This window comes from Somniosus microcephalus, chromosome 10 (genome assembly GCF_052327205.1).
Source record: "Somniosus microcephalus isolate GS21.2 chromosome 10, FLI_Smic_1.0, whole genome shotgun sequence".
Taxonomy (NCBI): domain Eukaryota; kingdom Metazoa; phylum Chordata; class Chondrichthyes; order Squaliformes; family Somniosidae; genus Somniosus; species Somniosus microcephalus.
In genome coordinates, this window is record NC_140996.1 from 24,514,342 (window position 1) to 24,534,668 (window position 20,327).

Genomic DNA, 20,327 nt, shown 5'->3' on the forward strand with positions numbered 1-20,327 from the left:
CAGCTGCAAGAGAGGCCAATCTAATTCCTTTCAAATCCACATCAAAATTTATCAACACTGATCTATTATGTAGCATGTTATATATTACCACATGTACTCAGGCAGGCAAGTGGCCCATAAACAGGCTTTTTTTTTACCCAGAACCTACGCACCTACAGGCTAATAACAAAGCTATCAAAAACCTTATCTTCCTGCCAGTTCAGCAATAAAGAGGGCAGGTAGATGCCATGAACCAAGTAAAGATATCGTTCATCAACAAATCGACAGCTGATTGGCTAACTCAAGGTGAATGCTGTAGATTAGATTGTAGCCACAGATGTTAAATTCTTATTTATATTACTCCTCTTGAAAAGAACATTCAACTTTCCCCCTTCACATCGTGCACCATTCCCTAACCGAAAGGCAGGCAGGCAGCCAGTTCCCAAGTATCCCACGGGATCATTCTGATCTTAAGTATCCTACTGCACTTTTCAAAGTGGAGCAGCGAGTCCAAGTTAACATTCTTTCCTCAACCCATGTCCAAATAAACAGATTGACTGATCCTTCATCTCATTCGTGTCCACAAGATCTTCTTGTGCCTAAAATGGCTGCCGTGCTGGTCTAGGTAACAACAGTCGCTGCACTTCAAAGTAACCCATTGTCCGAGAAGCACTTTCGAGATGTTTCTGTGAGTCATGACTGTGAATGGGTGGAAAGTCTAGGTGCTATAATGAATGCAAGTTTTTCAAGCACTCCTGAATTAGCCTGCGAGGTATCGGAGTGCAACCCAAGTTCACTAGCTCTTCGATTCTCTCTTGTGAGGAGGGACCTTGACGTAACATTATATTTTGTTGGGATAACCCCTGCTGAGATCAGGAACTTGAAGTGCGGGGAAATGGAGTTACCAACTCGAGCAGTGCTGAAACCAACATGGAACTTAGAGAAGCAAAATACTACGGATGCTGGAAATCTGAAATAGAAACAGAAAATGCTGGAAATATTCAGCAGGTCAGGCAGCACCTGCGGAGAGAGAAACAGAGTTAAAGTTTTCAGGTCTGTGACCCTTCGTCAGAACTGGAAAAAGCTGGAGATGTAACAGGTTTTTAAGCAAGTGCAGGGGCAGGGAAAGGGAGATGGGGAGGAAAGAACAAAAGGGAGGGTCTGTGATAGGCTGGAAGGCAGGAGAGATTAAGAGACAAAAGGGATGATGGTGCAAGGCAAAAGGAGATGGTAATGGGACAAGTTAAGAAACAAAAGATGGCTCTAGATGAAGTGTAAATGGCACTGGCAGAATGATCGACAGCTGCCATGTGGGAGAGAGAAAATAAAATGGAAAAAAGGATAGGGGCAGAGGTTATGGTCTAAAATTGTTGAACTCGATGTTGAGTCCAGAAGGCTGTAAAGTGCCTAATCGAAAGATGAGGTGTTGTTCCTCGAGCTTAAATTGAGCTTCGTTGTAACAGTGTAAGGGGCCAAGGACGGAGAGGTCAGAGTGGGGCGGAGAATTAAAGTGACAGGCGACCGGAAGCTCGGGGTCACCCTTACAGACTGAACGGAGGTGTTCCACAAAGCAGGTCTAGCTTTATGATAGTAATAAGGCCGAGAAACTATGGAATCGGGAAATATCTACAAAAGGGGCACAAACCAATTTAAACAAAAGTGCTTCGATTCATTGGTGCAAACAGAGATGAAACATATGAAGGAGGTAGGGAAGGAAGGAGAGAGGAGCTAAAGGAAAAGGAAAGAGTGGTATGATTCGAAATAAGATGAAGTGGAATTATTTGGGAGTTATGTTGCGGCAGGGGTAGGGATTCAACTGATCCATTAAGTGGCGGTGGTGATTTGGATTTTTTTTTTTAAATAGTGTGCCATTACCATACATGCGATTAGCAATTATCTCAAAAAATGGTTCTTCTGGGAATACAGTATACCCTAAATAAAAACAGATGGATTCCAAGTGAACTTTCCCAGCCTTTAACGGAAGTCAGATCGAAACTGCTGAGCCTATTAACGCACAGAGCTCCTCATGTCGCTCGTGTTTCCATTAAGCAGTCATGTGAAATACGAGGACCAGGTCACAGTGGTCGCTATCACGCATTACAGTGCAGATAAATTAACAAAAATATGCTGAGATATTCATACACTAAACACTTCATTTAAGATGCTGGACGTCATCCAAGCATCAGTGTACTGTGGACTTTCAAAAAAAAAGTTATTGAGCGACTGTTTTCACAAATTCCTAAACAAAAGCCACAGTGTTTAAGAATTGCTGCTGCAACTACCCTTATATGACCATGGAAGGTAATGAGGAACACAAGCATTATCTGGAACTCGTAGAATTTCTGACCGTTTTCTTTCTGTGGCAGACAGATGTTAATTTTATTAATAACAGAACAATTTTTTCCTACCAAGAAACAAAGGTTAAAGAGAGAAATTACACTGCTTGCTCAATTTTTCCAACCATTGTAAGGACTACAAACAAGCTTCTCCATGGCCCTCGCCCTTCCCTATTTCTGTAAACTCCTCCAGCCCTACAACCCTCCGAGGTCTCTGCGCTCCTCCAATTCCAGCCGCTTGCACATCCCCGATTTTCTTCGCCACCCCCCACCATTAGCGGCCGTGCCTTCAGCTGCCTAGGCCCTAAGCTCTGGAATTCTCTCCCTAAACCTCTCCGCCTCTCTCGCCTCCTTTAAGACGCTCCTTAAAACCTCTCTCTCTTTGACCAAGCTTTTGGTCGCCTGTCCTAATAGCTCCTTATGTGGCTCGGTGTCAAATTTTGGTTGATAGCGCTCCTGTGAAGCGTCTTGAGACGTTTTACTATGTTAAAGGTGCTATATAAATGCAAGTTGCTGTTGTTGTCCTTCGAACCAGTTCAAATGGCAGTGCTAAGATATAGCAGCGGACTGCTGGAACCTCGTTTGCACGCTTGCAGTTTATTTACAGCCTGACGGAGCTTACTGGATCGGAAGCTTGTCATACAATATATTTATCTTGAAGCTCGATTACCATGAAAGTCAAAAAATTGACCTAGGGACTGGATAGCAGTAAACTGTGCCCTTTCACCTTTGAAATCTGGATACGAATCCTGGCTCCAGCAGAGGAGATACAATTCTTCGTGTTTTGGTAACCATAAATGCAGTCTGCATTCAGTCGACCAGATGGTTTGAGACAGAAAAAGTACAAACTGAGCTTCAATACACTGCGCTAAAAACGGTGATCCACATGTTTATGCCACTGATTCAGGAAACGTTCCCCAAGCAAGACAGAAAATAATATCAGCCAGCAATCCCGTTCCTGATCCCTATACAGCGACCACTGCCAGAAAGTGTGTACCCATGGGCATGAAGTGAGGCAAGAATAGGATTGGGCTCAAAGACAAGGACTCCTTGGTCAGAACCACAATTGAAGAATGGCCTTTCGGGAGATGAACAGATCAACTGACAGCACTCATGAAACCGTAACAAGTCACCATCCTCAGAAGGTAATGGGAGAAAACAAGAATAAAACATTGCTCCAAATTGTTTTCTAAATTCAAGTCAAAAGGCGAGATTTTTTAAGTGGCTGATCTTTTTGTGCAGGTGTTTCAGGTGCAGTGCGCATATCAAATTCCAGCCGATGTTATTTCGGCAGGAGAAAATCATTCAAGATTCCTGCTCTTGACTCTTATTACAAAGTATTGCAAAGTATTTGCAAAACAAAAACAGGCTGTTCGGCCCAACACGAGCCTCCTCCCACCCCTCTTCATCTAACTCAATCAACATATCCTTCTATTCCTTTCTCCCTCTTGTGTTTATCTAGCTTCCCCTTAAATACATCTATGCTATTCATCTCAACTACACCTTGTGGTAGCTGTAATGTATGTACCTTTAAGGGGGGGAACTACTTTTTACAGCTCATGTATACTGTAGTACCGGCAGTGACCACACCTGTATATAACGCTGAGTAGTAATCTGTACAGTTCAGTTGCAGTCTGAGCCACGTTGAGTAAACACCGTTTGTACCGTTCTCCGCAGTCTGTGTCTGATTATACACGGACGTAACATTGGCGACGAGGAAGGTTCGAACCTACCTGCAACTCTGCATCACCTCCCGGGGATTCGCTACTGGAGAACAGTGGAAGAAGGTCGAGTCCAGAAGCACGGGCGTCGACCACGGGCAACCGCCCAGTCATCCAGCGGAGATTTGAGCATCGCAGGGGAGGCTGTCGAGAGCCAGGCTTGGCTTTCCAGTCACGGTGGTCCAGCGAAACGGGCTGGCAACAGGTACTGCGCAGACCCTTCCCGGACAGCGGCGGGCTAGAGCCCAACCGAGCGGCACAGAAAAAGGCCGAGCAGTGTCGACGGGGGAGAGAGAGAGGGCAGAGCGCACAGGGCGCAGCCGGTGTTCAGGACTGAGCGGCGTCAACGGGGAAGAGAGACGAGAGAGAGCAGAGCGCAGCTGGTGTTCAAGGGCCGAGCAGCGTCAATGGGGGAGAGAGGCGCGCAGGAAAACGCGAGGCGCTGCCATTGCCATGAGGACCACAGAGAGCGGCGTTGGCAGCAGCGCAGGAGCAGCGCGCGAAACCCACAGGGTGTCACCATTTGCCACGAGGACCGCCGAGAGCGGCGTTGGCAGCAGCGTGGGAGACGCCATTTTAAGCCGCAGCAGGGAAGAAAGGAAAGCGCGGGAGACGCCATTTTAAGCCAGTCTAACCACACCCAAAAATGCCGAAGAGTGGCAGTATCACAGCGTTCGACAATGAAGTCGAAGATTGGACGACATATGTCGAACGCATAGAAGTATACTGCAAGGCGAATGAAGTGCCAGATGACAAGAAAGCACTGGTATTGTTGAATTCAATGGGTGCAAAAACGTATGGCTTACTACGAAACCTAGTAACCCCAGAGAAGCCAGTAGAAAAGGATTTTGAAAACATAGTGTCAATCCTACAGGACCACTTAAACCCCACACCGCTGCTGATAGCAGAAAGATTTAAGTTTCACAAAAGGAACCAGCATAAAGATGAAAGTAATGCTGAGTATTTAACGGAACTGCGCAAGCTATCGAAACACTGCCAGTTTGGAACGGGACTAGCAGATACTTTAAGGGACAAGTTTGTGTGTGGGCTTCAAAGTGAAGGAACCCAGAAACGGCTTCTATCAGAAAAGGATCTTACGCTGGACAAGGCTTTCAGCATTGCAGTATCACACGAAGCAGCAGCACGGGGCGCTGCAGAGATACAACGGAGACCGCAAGAATATGGCACAAATGAAATGTCATACGGAACAGTGAAGTGCTATCGCTGCGGCAGAACAACACACGACCAGAATGATTGCTGGTTCAAAGACAAAGTGTGCAGACAGTGTGGAAAAGTAGGACACATAGCACGAGTCTGCAGGTCGGGAAAGAAAACCAGCAATAAGAAACCGACCAGTGGAAACTACAAGAAGGTACATAAGATAACGGAGAATAGTTCAAACGAACAAAAGAGTGATAACGACTCCGAAAGCAGGGAACTGAGTTGTCTGAAACTACATAATGTAATCACAACAGAGGATCACCGAACTATTTGGGTCACTCTCAAGATAGCAGGAGTCCAGGTAAAGATGGAATTGGACACAGGATCAGCCCTAACAGTCATAAATCGACGGGACTACGAGCGGCTATTCTCACACATACACTTGAGAGACACAAAAATTATTTTGAAGATGTACACAGGGCAAAAAGTCTACCCCAAAGGAAAAATAAGGGTGACCGTTATATATAACGGTAAGGAAACACCAAAACTAGACCTGTATGTATTGCAAGATGGAGGACCACCATTACTGGGACGTGAATGGATCCGGAAAATAGAACTGGATTGGCATTCCATACAGGCACTGACTGTGGCTAACAAAAAGGATGACGACGTCACACCTGGGCGACTGTCAAAGATCCTAACTGACGCGAAAGAAGTGTTCCAGCAAGGACTCGGAACACTAAAAGGCATGACAGTGACGATTAAAATTGAAGAAAACGCAAGCCCAAAATTTAAGGCCAGACCGGTACCTTATGCGATCCGCCCAGCCGTCGAAGTAGAGCTGGAGAGTCTGGAACGTTCAGGTGTGCTGTCCAAGGTAGACTGGGGCGAGTGGGCTACACCCATCGTCCCTGTGATGAAAAAGTCTTTGAGCAGCACGCCTGGGGAACCAAGGAAGGTTCGCATCTGTGGGGACTTTAAGGTAACAGTGAACCCGGTCCTTCACACCGTACAATATCCACTTCCGCGGATTGAAGATATTTTCGCCTCGCTATCTGGAGGCAAATGCTTCACTAAGATTGATCTGGCCCAGGCGTATCTGCAAATGGAGGTAGAAGAAGCATCAAAAAAATACCTCACAATCAACACCCATAAAGGTCTCTACCAATACAACCGGCTGGTATTCGGGGTAGCATCAGCTCCGGCTATTTGGCAGAGGGCAATGGAACAAGTCCTGCAAGGGATCCCAGGGACCCAGTGTTATTTGGACGACATCCTGGTCACGGGCGAAAAAGACAGTGGTCGCCTTGCCAACCTGGAGCAGGTGCTCACTAGATTGCAGGAATATGGGCTCCGAGCTAACCGCCCCAAATGCGAGTTTTTTAGAAAACAGATCTCGTATTGTGGCCACGTTATCGATATAAAGAGGGGTTACATAAGTCCCCAGAGAAGATTGAGGCAGTAGTCAAGGCTCCAGCACCGGAAAATGTGTCACAACTGAGGTCGTTCCTCGGGCTGGTAAACTACTACCATAAGTTCTTGCCAAATTTGTCTACAATACTACACCCACTGAACACCCTACTGCAAACTGGGGTGCCATGGAAGCGGAGTGACGAATGTAGACGAGCTTTCCAGAAGAGCAAAACACTAATCACATTGAAAGAGGTATTGGCCCATTACAACCCAGCATTACCAATTCGGTTGGCATGTGATGCGTCACCCTACGGCATTGGAGCGGTGCTGTCGCACAAATTCTCGGACGGCTCAGAGAGGCCAATAGCCTTTGCGTCACGATCACTAACCTCAGCCGAGCGTAACTACGCCCAGATTGACAGGGAGGCCCTCAGCCTAGTGTGGGGAGTGAAAAAGTTCAATCACTATCTGCACGGGCAGAAATTCACCTTGCTGACTGATCACCAGCCTCGTCTCCATTTTTAGTCCAAAGAAGGGCGTTCCGGTGATGACTGCGCAACGACTACAAAGATGGTCACTTTTTCTAGGGGCGCACCACTATGAGATTGAATATAAGGGCACGAAACAGCATGGAAATGCTGATGGGCTATCACGCCTGCCACTGCCTACTGCGGAGGAAGCACCAGCAGTGGATCCTGTCGAAATATTCCATTCGACTATAGTTGAATACAGAATCACAGAATCCCCCACAGTGCAGATAGAGGCCATTTCGGCCCATCGAGCCTGTACCGACACATATCCCACCCTATCCCCGTAACCCCACGTATTTAATCCCCTAACACTAAGGGTCAATTTATCATAGCCAAATCAACCTAACCCACACATCTTTGGACTGGGAGGAAACCGGAGCACCCGGAGGAAACCCACGCAGACACAGGGAGAATGTGCAAACTCCACACAGACAGTCGCCCAAGGCTGGATTTGAACCCGGGTCCCTGGCGCTGTGAGGCAACAGTGCTAACCACTATGCCACCGTGCCTCCCTACCTACCGGTAACTAACGCTTGTATCGAAAAGGAAACCCGAAATGACCCGACACTGTCTCGGGTATATAATTTGACGGTGAAGGGATGGCCAGCACATGGCGGCTCACTGTTGCCAGCATTCTCGACAAGGAGAGAACAGCTGTCAGTGTGCCGGGGGACCTTGATGTGTGGATCCCGAGTGGTAATTCCACCCAAGTTAAGGGATAGAGTGCTCAATGAGCTTCATGAGGGTCATCTGGGAGGGGTAAAAATGAAAAGCCTAGCCAGGGCTTATGTGTGGTGGCCGGAAATCGATAAACAAATCGAGGACCTGACCAAGAGCTGCTCAGGATGCCAGAAAGTCCAAAATGCACCACCACAGGCCCCTCTACACCCATGGGAGTGGCCCTCATCTCCATGGCAACGGGTGCGTATTGATTTTGCTGGTCCATTCGTGGACTCAATGTTTTTAATAGCCGTGGATGCGCACTCGAAATGGCCTGAGGTCATCAAAATGTCCTCCACCACCACGGAGAAAACTATTGCAGTCCTACGGACCATTTTTGCCAGGAATGGCTTGCCAGAACAGATTTGCTCCGACAACAGACCACAGTTTGTGTCCAAAGAGTTCCGGAGGTTCTTGAAAAAGATTGGGGTAAGGCATTACACATCCGCCCCGTATCATCCAGCCACAAATGGATTGGCTGAGAGGTTCATACAAACCTTTAAGGCGGCAATAAAGGCTATGTACAATGACAACATTCCGCTGCAGCACAAGGTGGACAATTTCCTGTTCGCCTACCGGAATGCGACACATGCAGTCACCAACCAGGCCCCAGCCATGATGTTCTTTAACTGAAGGTTAAGATCTCGCCTGGATTTGCTCAGACCAAACGTACGAAGAGATGTTGAGAGTAAACAATTCCAGCACATCCATGAGAAGCCAACAAGGAGCTTCAATGTAGGGCAACCAGTCTTGGCCCGCGACTACCGAACAGAAAAATGGCACCCAGGAACGATATGCACACGGCAGGGCCCACTAATGTACACAGTGGACGTTGGGGAGAGCATCGTGAGACGCCATGCTGACCAGATCCTAGAATCACAGGAACAAGTCAACCCCATGCCTCGCCCATACGTACCTGGTGATGAACCCGACGCACAGGTAGCATCTACCCCAGAAACAGTAGCATCGGAAGCTGATGAACCAACCGACGACAGGGGGCCAGAATCGCCTCCGCACCAAGAGCAAGACACTCGGGAAAGGCGCTATCCAGAAAGGATCAGGAAGCCTCCCCAAAGACTGAATTTATAAATAGACTATTTTCAGCTAATGTTGCATGTTAAATGTGTTAATTGTAATTAGTTTGATATTTAATTGTTAAATGAGTGTTATGGTACTGTTAATCTAAAAGGGGAGGAATTGTAATGTATGTACCTTTAAGGGGGGGGGGGAACTACTTTTTACAGCTCATGTATACAGTAGTACCGGCAGTGACCACACCTGTATATAACATTGAGTAGTAATCTGTACAGTTCAGTTGCAGTCTGAGCCACGTTGAGTAAACACCTGTTGTACCGTTCTCCGCAGTCTGTGTCTGATTATACACGGACGTAACAGTAGCGAGTTCCACATTCTAACCACTTTCTGGGTAAAGAAACTTTTCCTGAATTCGCTATTGGATTTTTTAGACTATCTTATATTTATGCCCCCTAGTTTTGGACTCCCCCACAAGTGGAAACATCTTCTCTCTACATCTCTACCCTATCAAGCCTCTTCATAATTTAAAAGACCTCTATCAGGTCACCCGACTGTCTTCTCTTTTCTAAAGAAAAGAACCCTAGCCTGTTCAATCTATCCAGATAGGTAGAACCTCTCAGTTCTAGTAAATCTTCTTTGCACATTCTCCAGTGCATCAATATCCTTTTTATAATATGGAGACCAGAGCTGTTCACAGTACTCCAAGTGTAGTCTAACCAAGGTTCTATACAAGTTTAACATCACTTCTCTGCTTTTCAATTCTATCCCTCTGGAAATGAACCCCATGGCCTTATTAACCTGCATCGCTAATTTTAGTGATGTGTGTGTCTGTTCCCCCAGATCCCTCTGTTCCTCTACCCCATTTAGACACTTAGGGGGGGAAATTCGGTGGCGCCCCCTTTGGGGCAGTAACTTTGCCACTTTTAGCACCCCGAAAAAGTTAGTGCCCCTACGCCGTAAATTCAATGGTAGTGCCCCAAGCAAGATGCAGGGCGCTACTGGAAGCGCTCCCCCTCCTTCCTGGGGCGCTGCCAATGAATATCGCAGCGCTACGTGCAACAGTGCCACGAGCATCGGCAGGTAGCGCCACGATATTACAGGCCTCCCTAATCAGGGGAGGGGCCTAGTGCTGTACGCATCAAGGCCCTGCTGGACCACCGGGGAGCAAAGTGCCGGGAAAACAGCCCGGCACTCAAGAGGAGTGCCGGGCTGAGCGATCGCGGCCGGCACTCTGCATGAAGAAGCAGAAGGGGGCAGGTGCTGGCAGGCGGCCAAGAAAAAAAATGTCCGCTCGGCTCCTGCCCTTTAATTTGTGCCACCCTGACCCTGTCAGACATATCGTCCGCCGGTAGGTCAGGGGGCACGACCGAAGTTTGCGGCTGGGGCATGAGCAGGGCACTGCACACTGCGATTACGTCAGCACTGGAGGCGCAGCGCCGCAGGGTGCTACTGGCTACCATCATCGCTAACCTCCCGCTGAATTTCATGGGACAGGTTAGTGGCGCCGCGCCCAGGCGCTAAGGGCTTTGCGGGGCACTAACGGAAGGTGTAAAGCAACCCAATTTCCCCCCCTTATTTTCCAAAGAGTTTGTCGCTCTTTATTCTTCCTACCAAAATGTATTGAAGTTCATTTGCCAATTACACGCACATTCTGCAAGTTTATTAATGTCTTTCTGTATTTTGTCACAGTCCTCCTCTGTATTAACTACACCCTCCAGTTTGGTGTCATCCGCAGATTTTCAAATTGTACTTCTGATTCCCAAGTCCAAATAATTTATGATGTGGAGATGCTGGTGTTGGACTGGGGTGGACAAATGTGAGAAGTCGCACAACACCAGGTTATAGTCCAACAGCTTTATTTGAAATCACAAGCTTTCGGAGCGCTGCTCCTTTGTCAGGTGAAGTGAAGAGATGCATATAGACACAGCATATATAGTCAGAGAACACTGCCAGATGATTAAAGGTAATCTTTCTAACTGCCCTTTATCACACCTCGGCAGAGAGATAATCACAGCAATCAAAGGTGTGGATGGTGTCCAAACAGGTCAGTCAGGAAAACATTACATCAAAGAACAATGAGGTGGGGTCACAAGGGGTCAAATGTTGCAGATGCTGGGGTCTGTATGAAAAACAAAAAACAAACAAAACATTTTTTTTTGTTGGAAATCACAGCAGGTCCGGCCGCATCTGTGTAGAGAGAACAAGCCAATGATGGCTCGAGTCTGGATGACTCTACGTCAGGTGGGGTTACATGTAGCATGACATGAACCCAAGATCCCGGTTGAAGCCGTCCTCATGGGTACGGAACTTGGCTATCAGTTTCTGCTCGACGATTTTGCGTTGTCGTGTGTCTCGAAGGCCGCCTTGGAGAATGCTTACCCGAAGATCGGAGGCTGAATGTCCTTGACTGCTGAAGTGTTCCCCGACTGGGAGGGAACACTCCTGCCCAGCGATTGTTGTGCGGTGTCCGTTCATCCGTTGTCGCAGTGTCTGCATGGTTTCGCCAATGTACCATGCTCCGGGGCATCCTCCACTACTCTGTCTCATGTTCCCTCCCAGTCGGGGAACACTTCAGCAGTCAAGGACATTCAGCCTCCGATCTTCGGGTAAGCATTCTCCAAGGCGGCCTTCGAGACACACGACAACGCAAAATCGTCGAGCAGAAACTGATAGCCAAGTTCCGCACCCATGAGGACGGCCTCAACCAGGATCTTGGGTTCATGTCACGCTACATGTAACCCCACCTGACGTAGAGTCATCCAGACTCGAGCCATCGTTGGCTTGTTCTCTTGACACAGATGCGGCCAGACCTGCTGTGATTTCCAGCAACAACAACAAAAATTGTGTTTGTTTTTTGTTTCTCATACAGACCCCAGCATCTGCAACATTTGACCCCTTGTGACCCCCACCTCATTGTTCTTTGATGTAATGTTTTCCTGACTGACCTGTTTGGACACCATCCACACCTTTGATTGCTGTGATTATTTCTCTGCCGAGGTGTGATAAAGGGCAGTTAGAAAGATTACTTGTAATCATTTGGCAGTGTTCTCTGACTATATATGCTGTGCCTATATGCATCTCTTCACTTCACCTGACGAAGGAGCAGCGCTCCAAAAGCTTGTGATTTCAAATAAAGCTGTTGGACTATAACCTGGTGTTGTGCGACTTCTCACAAATAATTTATGTAAATGGTGAACAACAGTGGTCCCAGCACTGATCCTTCTGGAACACCACATCCCACCGTTATCCAGCAACCACTGCTGGATGTAGGCATCAGGTGAGGACAAGATGCTCAGTTGTCATTCCCTTGTGATTGAATAGTCTGGCAACACTCACTAACAAAACTCAAACATGAATAATTTAAATCAAAAGAATGAAAACCAGGCAGGTTCTACAGAGGGTGGGCGATCTGCCGCAGCAGATTACTGCCCGGGCAGTGAAAACAATAATCATTCCCAGTAAATATCACATTGAGAGCCTGTTATATTCAGGTTAAAACTAATGCTCAGATTTATTTGCAGGTAAGACAATTACACCAATGTAGAAGAATATTGCAAGTACCCAACAGTACATGACTTGTATAATACCTAGAATAAAATGCCCATTCTGCCCCAACGACCACTAATTCAACTATTCCTTTCAAACAAAATTGCTATACCCCAGCTAATCTGTGGATCAAATGGCCTATGGTGAGCAGACAATTCCATCTTGACCTGTTATTTCAAGAAAAATGTATCTGTTTATCTCTAGCCATATATAAAAATATTAAAAAATATTAAAATGCTTGTGTTTGAGATATGACAGAACTTCTATTACACGGAGGAATATGTGATAAAAAACCCACGATCAAATTTGTCACATACTTGTCATATGCAGATTCAACCTTGTGATATAACAATGTTACCATTGTTACCAAAGTCTACCTGCTTTAAAGATTCCCCCAGCATAAGCATTCATTCATTCGGCTGAATTCTGAAGCTGCAACTGCAAATAATTGGTGGGCAGCCATATTTCAGGAATAGATAGGTTCCTCGAGTCAGCTAGTGGCTCAGTGGGTAGCACTCTCGCATCCTATCAGAAGGCTGGTGGGTTCAAGTCCCACTCCAGAGACTTGAGCACAAAAAATCTAGGCTGACACTGCAGTGCAGTACTGAGGGAGCACTGCACTGTCAGAGGTGCCGTCTTTCGGATGAGATGTTAAACTGAGGCCCCGCCTACTCTCACAGGTGGATGTAAAAGATCCCGCGGCACTACTTCAAAGAAGAGCAGGGGAGTTATCCCCGGTGTCCTGGCCAATATTTATCCCTCAATCAACATCACTAAAACAGATTATCTGGTCATTATCACATTGCTGTTTGTGGGAGTTTGCTGTGCGCAAATTGGCTGCCCCATTTCCTACATTACAACAGTGACCACACACTGGCTATAAAGCATTTGGGACATCTGGTGGTTGTGAAAGGCGCTTTATAAATGCAAGTCTTTCTTTTTATAGTTTGCTGAGAGGACAGCCTCACAACAGTGACTGTGACTTTCACTACAGGAAACTCTTTTAACCGGCACCTAAATTAACCGGCAAAATTCAGGAGTAGGTTCAGGTAAGTTTTACTTCATATTAGTGGCAGTTCCTGGATCTGTGGCTGTGTAACTGGGGTTCGTGCACTTGTTGCTAAGCAACAGGGACGCTTGGTCTGTAGCCGGAGTTCCTGCACATGTTGCTAAGCAACAGGGAAGCCTGGATTTGTTGTTGTGTACGGAGCTCTCGTACCTTTTAACTATAACTCTCTGTAATCCGGACTTTTTGATAAACCGGCACCACGCCGGTCCCGTTGGTGCCGGATAATAAAGAGTTTCCTGTATTAACCCTTTTTTGAGGAAAATTATTACACTCTACTGACCAGGCCACAATAGCAAAACAACATTGACATATGGACAAAGTCAGCACAATGGGCTTGAAAGCATGTTTGCAAGTGCTTATAACCACAGTGCTGCTGTGTGCATGCTGACAAAATGAGTTAACTTGCATCATGGAAAAAAAAACTGCCTTTACACACATAGCTGGCAAAAATTCTGCTGACATTCCGAGTAAGATTCTGATGCACCTGGATTCTGTGAAGTGCTCATGCCAGCACCGTAGCCACTAAAAAAAAAACAAAATCATAGTTTTCTTTGCTCTCGGGGCGGGGGGGGGGGAAATGGTTTTGTAACAAGCTGAGAAAGATTGTGTGGGCTGGGTAGTAGCATAGGCACATAGCCAAAAGTCCACCGGCCATCCATCCCAGGGTATGTGCCAGGATGCACTCACCAGTGATCTCCAGCACCCATCCCGTCAAAGTGTGCAGAGTTTGGTGGGGGTGGGAAAATGTCACCCTATTTGCCAGTGCTCACACACCACTAAGGGTGTATTTTGGGAGCACATCAAAAGGGGAAGGATGCAAAACCGCATTCTCAAAGAAATAGAGCTACTCATTTGGACATGCTTTAATGAGATGGTCCCGGGAGCAATGCCCCTCGTTTCTGCTGATCAGCTAAATTGGTGACTTGAAGGCACAAAACGCCAGATGTGCTGGTGGCCCATTTGTGCTTCCACCGCAAGTAACTCAACCACTTTTACTGGAATTTACGTTACTGCTTGTCACAGAATCTTACAGCACAGAAGGCGGCCATTTGACCCATCCTGCCTGTGCCAGCTCTTTGAAAGAGCTCTGCACGTCCCTGCTCTTTCCCCATAACCGTGCAAATCTTTCCCCATGAAGTATTTATCCAACTCCATTTTGAAAGTTACTACTGAATCTGCTTCCAACATCCTTTCAGGCAGTGCATTCCAGATCATAACAACTCGCTGCATTAAAAAAATTCTCATCACCCCTGTGGTTCATTTGCCAATCTGTGTCCTCTGGTCACCGACCCTCCTGCCAGTGGAAACAGCTTCTCCTTATTTATTCTATCAAAACCCTTCACAACGTTGAACGCCTCAATTAAATCTCCCCTTAACCTTCTTTGCGTAAAGGAGAACAATCCCCAGCTTCTCTAATCTCGCCACATAACTCAAGTCCTGCACCCCTCTGCTTATAATGGTACTTCCTAGTCCACAGTGCCAAGTCAGCCAAGCAGCCGTCGAATGATTTGGCCACTGTAGGGCTCCCAGGATACGGTGCAATGCAGCAAAGTGCTCTGCAAGCAATCACACTGCTGTGCAGTTAACAGACTGCAGTGAGGGGCATACCAATTACGGACATTTTTGAGAAACCAGGTAATACAAATTCTAACGAAGAGCACAAAGAGAAAACTCATCAATCTCTTCTCCCAAAGGCAATGCCCCATGAGGGAGGGCAGTTTTTGTAGGTCTCCGAAGGCCGCAGGAATTCCTCAGTGCATTATGCAATTCCGTAAGCGTTATTCTACACTCGGAAGGCTATTCAACCACGACAGCAGCACGGCTGAGCCGTATCCCGTTCCCTGCCTGACGCCACGTGCACGTATTTCCAGCAGGGGTCGCCAGTAAGAGACGAGGAGCGGGAACCCTGGGCGATTTAGATTCACCCGTCCCAAGCTTGGGGACACTGAGGCTAATCGCTAGCATCACCCTAGATAAAAACAACCACGTCAGACAAACGTGGAAAGTATGAGCCCCTCCTGGTCTGTACCACAGTGGGGTATATATTTTTTTTTTTTAATTTAAATGTAACTGAAATTGCAGTTACCCTGTGATCCATCAAAAGTGCTAAGGAACAATTTTAATTGCATTTTTTTTTAAACTGAAAATGTGCCCCATTGTGGTACAGAAAAATAGAATTTACTTAGGAAACTGTGACCTATTATGACAAACTATCTCCCAACTCGAGTTCATTACCCCATCCCAGACTATGATGATTCTGAACCAAGTCTCTCTTCAGTCAAATGTCACAGGAGCGTTAGCAGACAAAATCTGAGACTCAGCCACCTAGGGAGATATTATGGCAGGTGACCAAAAGCTTGGTTAAAGAGGTAGGAACGTCTTAACGGAGGAGAGGTATTCATTATCTTGTTTGTGCAACCCTGCTGTGTGCAAAATGTCTGTCCTGTGTGCCTTCATAACAACGCTAACAGCATTTCAAAATAAATCATGAAGTATTTTGAGAGCTTTGTCAGAGACATGATCAAACACAGAATGAATGCAGCCATCATTTGATCAGTTGTCCTGCTGTATGTTCCTCAGTTTTTGTTTTGCTTTGCTTACACAGATATCAAATAACGGCAAGTTTGGAAACCATGATAGTTATCGGATATGTTGCTGGATAATAACAATGTATTTGATGCCCACATTTTTCTAATGGTATGTGTATCTGCAGCTGGAACAATGCATTAGCTGGATCGCTCTTTTCCGGCCGACACAGACATGAGGGACCGAATGGCCTCCTTCTGTGCCATAAATTACTGTGATTTCTATGATTACATCACGAGATATTCAAAATGTACCTGGACCATAGGCAGATTGTGTCAGATATCAGTTGAGACTATCAGATTGGGAAATTGTATAAATATTGAGCCAACAAAGTTCACAGTTAAATTCGAGGTGTGTATGTGTATATGTATATGTATATGTGTATGTGCGTGCGTGCGTGCTGTTGGGAATGGAATGCTTTTCCACTCTGGGCATTCAGGAGGTGAAATTCAACTTTGGCGTGGAGGGAAGAACGAGCAGTAGAAAATCGGCCGCCCATTCCACAACCCACATGATTTTCCACTGACTTCAATGGAAAGAAGACTCTACCGCCCGTTTTACGTCCCCGACAATGTTGAAATTTCAACCGCTCAGTGTCACCATCAATGGCTCCTGGGTCAGGTACAGCACAGGTGGTGTAAAATCCTCTGTGCTCGCACCAAAAAATGAGCCATAGAATCACACAGCACAGAAGGATCCCATTCGGCCCATCGTGCCTGTGCCGGCTCTCTGAAAGAGCGATCCAATTCATCCCACTCCCCTGCTCTTTCCCCATAGCCCTGCAAATTTCTCATTTTCAAGTGTATATCCAATTCCCTTTTGAAAGTCAATACTGAATCTGCTTCCACCGCCCTTTCAGTCAATGCAATCCAGATCATGCGTAAAAAAAAAATCCTCCTCATCACCCTCCTGGCTATTTTGCCAATTATCTTAAATATGTGTCCTCTGGATACCGAGTGCACCTAGAAACAGTTCCTGCCTATCTACTCTTATCAAAACCGTTCATAATTTTTGAACTCTAGCAAATCTCCCCTTAACCTTCTCTGCTCTAAGGAAAACAATCCCAGCTTCTCTAGCCTCTGCACATAACTGAAGTCCCTCATTTACCAGAATGGTACCAGGGATCACAGAATCACACAGAATCACAGAAACAGTGCTAACCACTATGCACGGTGGCATAGTGGTTAGCACTGTTGCCTCACAGCGCCAGGGACCCGGGTTCAAATCCGGCCTCGGGTGACTGTCTGTGTGGAGTTTGCACATTCTCCCCGTGTTTGCGTGGGTTTCCTCCGGGTGCTCCGGTTTCCTCCCACAGTCCAAAGATGTGCAGGTTAGGTTGATTGGCTATGATAAATTGACCCTTAGTGTTAGGGGGATTAAAATGTGTGGGGTTACGGAGAAAGGGTGGGATATGTGTTGGTGTAGGGGTTACGGGGATCGGGTGGGATATGTGTCGGTGCAGGCTCGATGGGCCGAAAAGGCCTCTATCTGCCCTGTGGGGTTTCTGTGATTCTGTGATCCCTGGTACCATTCTGGTAAATATCCTCTGCACCCTCTCCAAGGTCACACTCCCAGGTGTCAGAAAGGCCCCTCCTGCTTGTGCCTATGTAACCCGGCAGCATAAACAGAAACAAAATACAAGCCTGAATTAATTTGGTCATTTTTCACTTCAAGAGGCCTTTGAACCTTTCACCCAAGCACAGATTTATTTCTGTAAGCAAACTAGCACAGTACTGTAAACATGCTTGGAATATCAGCTGTTTCTGGAGCTCCAACCCATCACCGGGCATGAGCCAGTTTGATTAACCTCTCTGCCGGGACACACAATTCCACTGAGATTCGAAGAAAAACCATTCACACAATTTGATTCTAACTATCACCCTGCAGATCTGCATTAATTCACGTCAAAAGGTGCATCATCACAGTTGTTCAGCACTGGTAATCAGTCATACAGAATGGGCAGAACATTAGTCCCTACAAGGGCAACTTAGTTAGCAGTTGACAGGCACTAGAAAAACTTCTGCCTAGTAATTATTGAAATATTAATGCTGGCTTCGAGCGCTTCCAGAAAAAGCCCACAACAGATGTTGAGTGCACTATAAATGCTTTTAGAGAAAATTAATACTCCAGCCTGCAGGAATGAATGATGGCACATAACTGAGACCTTTTGTTATTTTTACACGTTATAATGGATTATCTGCCTAATATTCAAATGATATGCATCGCCGTGAATTTAGATAGAAATCCCTTTGCGCGCAACAGAGTTTTTTTTTAATGCTGAGAAAATAGCAATTTCCTCATCGACCAATTCGACAAAGATCCCTGCATCGTATGGGATCTTGGATGAGAAAAGGGAAAGAGAGGAAAAAGCGTCTGATGTACCAAAAAACACCTGATTATACAATGGAAGCAGTGCACTTCACCAGAACCAAAAGCAGCAGCAGCGAACAGATCAAATGTTGGACAATTTCAGGAGCGTGCTCTACATTACAATACATCTAAATGAAGAGGTCATTTTCTCAGAATGTCTCAAATTATTGCTTTTAAACATTATTTTTGTAATATTGCCTGTGTTCTAGCCTGAAATTACATTGCCCAAAACATCCTTCTATGGCAAGAGAGTGGGATTGGCCAGTGCATGGACATCTTGTAGATGTCATCAATACTGGCGCTACCAATGAGCATTGGCAACATTCTCTCCTTTCTTCAGATGAAGGAGTCGACCCAGTTCTCTCTTTAGAAGCCTCTACGTTCGGAACATGGGAGCTTTTGGTCCAGCATGAGGTGAACAAATACTCCAAACTTGGATATTCTACTTGAATATGCACTTGAAGTGCCGTAACCTACAGGGCTACAGACCAAGAGCTGGAAAGTGGGATCAGGCTGGGCAGCTCTTTTTCGGCCAGCACAGACACAAATGGGCCGAATGGCCTCCTTCTGTGCCGTAAACTTCTATGATTCCAAAGGGTATGGCATTTCTGGGGCTTCCAGGATAAAGGTGGTGGTTGGAGGAGGGAGTTAATGAGAAGCAGCAGGCCAGGCCTGAAAAATTGAGGTGTGATGATGGATCAGTATTCTGGAGTTTCACTTGAGCAAGTTTGGTGATCAGGGAGTACCTATGCAGAACTTTCCCTGAGAAGATTGCATTTCTAGGGGTACCGTCCTTGACAGGGGAGGGTATACATGTTGTCTGACATGAACCATGCCTCATGAATCAAATGGAGATTTTTTTTTTTTTAAATGGCATGTTTTCTTGTATCTTTCTTCTAATGGCCATTATTCAAGTTGTCACCATGTCAGTTTACACAGCGAATGTCAGCACACTAACTGACTATTGTGGGCATCAAGTTAAATCCTCACTAATCTCTCTTAAACACACACCACACACACACAGACACACAATCGCGACCGGAGTGCCTAGATATCTATCAACCGCACGAATCCTGGATGGTTTTTCCCTTCCATAGTGTGTGGACACCACGGCCAATTTTAATAGTCCACTGTCCACCCCGAGCTGAGATCAGCTACCTTAACACAGAAAATGAATCAAACATGGGACGTTCCTGGTCTTGGCGGCAGAGTATCACGTCACATAGTGCATTTACCTGCTGAGCCATCGAAGAAGCCTTAAAAATTTATGTTTATTAAAAGAAAAACACAAGCATCCCAGATTACTTACCGGCTGTTTGCATACAACGAATAAAACCACCGCCGGCTTTCATTACTGCAGTTAATTTGCCATTGGGTGTTTCATTAACCTTTTGCTAATTCATTAAAAGCACTGAGTGCATAGGAACATAGAAGATAGAAGCAGGAGTAGGCCATTCGGCCCCTCGAGCCTGCTCCGCCATTCAATGCGATCATGGCTGATCATCCAAATTCAGTACCCTGTCCCTGCTTTCTCCCCATATCCCTTGATCCCCTTAGCCTTAAGAAATATATCTAACTCCTCCTTAAATATATTTAATGAATTAGCCTCAACTGTCTTCTGTGGGAGAGAATTCCACAGGTTCACCACTCTCTGGGTGAAGAAATTCTTCCTCATCTCAGTCCTAAATGGCTTACCCCTTATCCTTAGACTGTGACCCCTGGTTCTGGACTCCCCCGCCATCGGGAACAGCCTTCCTGCATCTAGTAAACTGTCTAGTCCTGTTAGAATTAATCATCGGAGCAAAACTCTGCTGTTAACGAAAGGTTCTGCACTAAAGCTGGAGATGAGCTATTAATGAGA

The 20,327-nt window shown here is 46.2% G+C and overlaps 1 protein-coding gene across 5 annotated transcripts in view; it reads right to left on the reverse strand.

Annotated features, from left to right (window-relative positions):
- Nucleotides 1-20,327, reverse strand: part of tbc1d4 (TBC1 domain family, member 4) — a 318,286-nt gene that overhangs the window by 172,245 nt on the left and 125,714 nt on the right. The window lies entirely within an intron of this gene.